The sequence below is a fragment of the Sardina pilchardus genome, chromosome 1 (assembly GCF_963854185.1).
Source record: "Sardina pilchardus chromosome 1, fSarPil1.1, whole genome shotgun sequence".
Taxonomy (NCBI): domain Eukaryota; kingdom Metazoa; phylum Chordata; class Actinopteri; order Clupeiformes; family Clupeidae; genus Sardina; species Sardina pilchardus.
The window spans coordinates 35,071,983-35,077,493 of record NC_084994.1 but is presented as its reverse complement, the minus strand read 5'-3'; the positions used below and the strand labels follow the sequence as shown (position 1 = coordinate 35,077,493).

At 39.8% G+C, this 5,511-nt stretch overlaps 1 protein-coding gene across 1 annotated transcript in view; it reads right to left on the bottom strand.

Annotated features, from left to right (window-relative positions):
- nt5c2b (5'-nucleotidase, cytosolic IIb) overlaps positions 1–618 on the bottom strand; it is a 34,088-nt gene extending 33,470 nt beyond the window's left edge. The window contains exon 1 of the mRNA XM_062543221.1: positions 443–618. The gene's annotated coding sequence lies outside the window, so the exon portion shown is untranslated. The remainder of the gene's footprint in view (positions 1–442) is intronic.
- Between the last annotated feature and the right edge of the window lie 4,893 nt (positions 619–5,511).

Genomic DNA, 5,511 nt, shown 5'->3' with positions numbered 1-5,511 from the left:
CAAAATAAAGTGACTGTCAAGTAGTTGAGAAAATAACTAAAAGCTATTAGGCCAAGTCACATTAGCCAGCGATAGGTTCTTTCTCTCTAGGGCAGCAGATGTTGATACAGTGATTTGCAAAGCCGTTGATCCGGCGACTTTTAAGAGATAAAATGCAGAAACATCAGATCTCCCTTAATCTAGAGATCCAGTATTAGGTAATACGATAGCTGCATTATTGTGCAAAAAAAAAAATAGCTGATGGGCTTGCATGCTAACTGTCCACTGTTGGCATTAACGCACAATTCATTGTTTGATCAACAGCCTGCTTGGAAATTACTGTCGTGTTTGCCTGCGCTGAACAACAATCCTTTTGTTTCGGAGGCCATCCACTTATTCATCAAATGAAAGGTCTCCAACAAAACAAGTATGCTTGCTGATTTCGAGTCGCGTAGGTACTCACCTTCCTTGGTGAACCAGCTGCACTGGCTGGATATCTGGGCATGCGCTCGGCAAACGACCAAATAAGAAGGGCTCATGCAAAAGCAAACGTTTACTGTAAGTTAGTTGCTGCTTATTCTGCGATCTTTTTTGACTAGGCTACAGTGAATGACAAGGTTTGTTTCGCAAGGCTTGAGAGCTAGCAGGCAGTTATTACGGGGCAGTGGGAGGAGCATCGCCTCTATCAAGGGGGAGGGCTTACGTGTCATTCATCGCACAAGATAAGTCAAGTTGCCTGGCAGGATGCTGCGACGGTGCGCTTTATGATCTAGAGACACACCATTCGTAATTATATTTTGGAGGCAGATTTAAGTCTACCAATCAGGGGCTGGATTGCCCTTCATATGTTATAGTTTGAAGGACATCATAAATGAACATCGGATTTAAATCAATGATTAAATTGACTTGTGTCCAGCATGCCAGCAGCCTAAACTATGACAAAATTCTGATGAGCTTTGATATGCGATGAGTAGGCCTAGGCCTAGCCTACCTAGCCGACCTCATCGTTCTATGGAGGAAAATGGTCAAGCCACACTTCTGCAGCACAGATGAGCAGTGACCTGTCATTTGGTGGCAATTAGATTTTTTTTGTTGTCAAAAGCAGAGGCCTAAGCTTCATTAAACCAAGTAGCCAAAGTGATGTTGTCATCATGATCAGTCCAGGAATTCAGGACTATTTCAGGAGAACTTTATGGAGATTATGATAGCCAGGTTTTAAAAAAAGAGTTATTGTCTAAAGGGTCTCTTGTAGGCTACAGTGGGCTACATATTTACATGTTTTGAAACCAGGCGTAGCTTGTGTCTGATGTGGACAAAGTCACCGTAGGCTTTATGATTTTATATGCCTATTATCTGTTCTGGTCTTGGGAAATGGTTGTGTGCAAGTAATCAGGACGTTTTAAAGCCGTGCAACGTATTTCATATCTAGGCCTGTATGCGAGTATTGTTTCAAATTCTATTGTCTTTTTAAGCAAATACAATAGGCCTTTCACTCTCAGACGACGATGCCAAAATGCGGTGTAAACTCATGAAAGTGAATGGCGCTTTTGGTCAGTAGCCTGTGTAAGTCTACATCTCACCGACAGAGGTCAGCATGGGACTTCACTTGGAAATACGAGGATGCTGTCTTCACAGGATGACAAAGATGAGGCTAAATTAAGGAATAGTCAAAGACATAAGCTGCCTTCTACACTACACATTTTCGAAGACATAGGCCTATTCAGAATGGTTCTTTTTTTTGCGGTCGTGCGTTGTTCCACAAAAGATAAACTGCACTTGGGGCAATACATTTGAAGGCATTTTAATGCGTTTCAGGACATGGGATAGGCTACGTTTTATAAATAAGTAGGCCTAATATGGCCTAAGTTAGGACATCGTGAAAACAAAGTCTCAAATGCCACTGATCAATATTTTAGAGAAAAACATGTCTCAGGCATAAGCTTTTCAGTTGATCCTACACGATTTGTCTGCACTGTAAAAAATAAAAATGTGCTTTATCCAGTTTAAATGATTTTCTGAATCATTACTATGAAAAAATCTAATTACCATACAAGAATAAAGAAAAACATGTTAGATCAACAGTTTGACACACAAATGTTTCCAAACATGCATTTGTGAGTAAACTGAACTTGGAATATTAAGTTCCCAGGCTGTGGTGCCAAATGATTGGCATACACGGGGTTTCCCATAGATATTTGAAGGGGTTCTTTCTCTCGTCGACACAAGGCAAACGGTTCTCTTTTATCAGCAAGACTTGCATGGAAGACTTCGTGAAGCACGCTTGAGCTTGGAAATGTAAGTAACTTTTTTTGATATTGTATTCTAGTTATGAAGTGATTTTGAATAACCTTGTTAGGTTCCATGACATACATCTAAACTAGAAAGTGTTTTTTACCGTGAGAAACCACTTCTGCTAGTCAGTCAGTGCTAGCATTTCAAGGACGTTATGGTTGGGCTTTAGCTAGCAGTCTCTCTAAATAACATACAGTTAAACAGAGTAGTTAAAAAGTTTCAGCCATGCCACCAACTAGGCTACTACATAATTTATTGGTTCGCGTAATGTATCATCGTTGTGCCACCAGGACTGCAAGTTGTTAAATGAGATTACAACAACTCTTGTTTAACTAGGCTAGTTGCTGACGTCTTTTTATGTAGACTATCAGCTAGCCTGGACAAGACTAGATTAGCTGCTACTCTTCCATTGGCAGCTAATACTTGTCTTGAAGATGTAGGTGCCCAATGTTTTCGCGTTATCCATACAACATGCCGTTTTCATTTCAATGGCCCATATTGACAGGTGAATTAGGGAATTTACGTTTTCATCGATGGGTTAGCCTATTTACTTATTTATCTGTTAAATATATGCAGAATGGGTTAATGGCACACAGCACTCCTTGGTTTATGGTTCTGGTCATGGCAATTATTTCTCAGTTGTCAATTATATTCCAAACAATGCCCTCTGCTTAACAGTAAAGAAAGTAGTGAAAACATGTCTTCTCTGCCAAGGCTAAACATAGACGTTTGTTACACTTGTCATTCAGGCAATAACATGAAACATTTTTAACACATTTGGTTATCTTTATGTGAAAATGTATTTTATTTATTGCTATGGAAATAGTGTTGATTGTTAGTCAGGTACATTTATGCATTTAGCAGACTAAAAGCGACTTCCATTGGTCATATATCCATTACTTCAGGGCCAGTCTCCCCTATATATGGTGTTATGTTGTGATAGCCTACATTGTGACAATATATCAAGTGGTATTAGGTAGTGATGTTTGTGTGGTATCTAGGTTACATGTATTTATTTGAATGAGACTCACAGCATGGTACTTTTAGCACTATAGGTCTTGTCAAGTTGAGTACAGTGACTATAGTGAAGTGGTTATTGTTGAAATCGATGACCTGAATCATTACTATCCCTTGGCAGCCTATGCAGTTGGAGGAAAGCTCTGGGTGACACCTAGGACACACTTATGCTAAGAGAAAATGGTAAGTGGTATTTACAATGCTCGAATGTTAAAAGTTAAAGGAACACTTCACCGTTTTTTCATATTAAACTATGTTATTCCCTTAACTAAGACGAGTGGATACATACCTCTCATGTTTCAATGCATGCACTCACTGGCTCTGGCGGGCGGCACTACTTTGATAGCACTTAGCTAGCCCAATTCATTCATTAGGATCCAAACAGAGATGAATTTAGAAACGATCAAACATCTCCATGTTTTCCCTATTAAAATACAGTAGCATGAGTAGTCACACGTTTTATTTTGTCTCACCATACTTGGTCGTGTGACTACTCGTGCAGCTGTATTTTAATAGGGAAAACATGGAGGTGTTTGGTCGCTTCTAACTTCATCTCTGTTAGGATCCTAATGAATGAACTGGGCTAGCTAAGTGCTATCAGAGTAGCGCCGTGCGCCAGAGCCAGTGAGTGCACACATTGAAACGTGAGAGGTATGTATCAACTCGTCTTAGTTAAGGGAATAACATAGTTTAATATGAAAAAACGGTGAAGTGTTCCTTTAAATATGTCATGATCATTTTCTTTACTAACCTGCACAACTCTTTTCTGCAGGCACTGCTACTTCGTGTCGTTGTATCTGCTAAGGAGACGCGACGTGTCAAACTTACCGAAGAGCCACAGTCTGCAGATGCACTGATTGACTTCTTACGAGAAAAACTTCAGCTGCAAGGAGACTTTTCGTTACAATTTGAGGACTTGGACAATGCGCTGTGTGATTTATCAGATATAGCTGAACTACCAAAGGGTCGTGCAATCTTGCACATAAAGTGGAAAGTGCCTGTCACTGTAAGTGAACTGTGTGACACTCAGTCTCTTGGATCTATATCGTCTCTGGATACGGCAAGTTTAGGTTCTCCGGGGCGGCCTTCATCTGGCGCTTCACCTGACTTTTCGCCTGGCTGTTCACCTAGCCCTTCTACCAACCCTTCACCAGACCACCCAAATGACCAAGATGAAGCCTCACTGGAGGAACAGACACTGCTTCTAGTGGAGGCATCCAAGAAGGCAAGATTAGATGAGTCTCTCATCAAAGAGAAAATGGATTTGACCTTCTCACTGAGGCGAAAGGAGGTTGTTGACAAACAGCCCATGGTGCAAGATTTGAAAGATAGATGGCCAGCTTTGTTCTTTAAAGACCAGGTAGGAATAGCTGTAAATACTTCTAAACAATTTTCCATTTTTACAGGTGAGCATTACACATTTTCTCAATGTATGACTATTCCTCTGTACATGTTTGTTTTTTCCTGCATTTAACAGATTGGTGAGGAGTTTTTCCGTATTACAAATAAAGACTTAGTTGGAACATTCAGAGCTGCAGTTGAAAAATATGCCCCCCTCCTGCTGAGATTGTACCGAGCCCGAAAAACAGAGTTTGGCAAGGATCTGAATGAGATACTGAGAAGGCTTGATGATGAGGTGTGTGCACAGTACACTACACCACCAAACTACTGTATACTTTCACCTAGTGTGATGAAATTGAATGTGTTGAATTACTCGTCTTGCTGTTATTAGAACTCTTTCTATTTTTTTGTTTGAGACTACCAACATTGTAAGACACCGCGAGGAAGCAGCCATGAAAGGACTTCCTGTGTTCCTACGTGAAGATCCTAATCAACTTTTCAAACAGTGTCTTGTAAGTATTAATGGTCATTAATAGAACTTCGATTTTACAAGCATAGAGATGCTAAAATGTTATATTGTGGAAAAATGTGTTAATTTCAGTAATTCAATGTAAAACATGAAACTTGTACTGTATATTATATAGATTCATTAGACGTTAAGTGAAATATTTCTAGCCATTATTTGTGTTAATTATGATGGCTGCTTACAGCTTAAGAAAACCCCAAATTCAGTGTCTCACAAATCAGAATACCACCTACAACCAATAGCTTTTAATAAAGAAATGTCAGCCTTCTGAAAAACATGTTCAGGTACAGTATATGCCCTAAATACTTAGTTTGCCGTCCTTTTGCATGAAACACTGCATCACTGTGGTGTGGCAT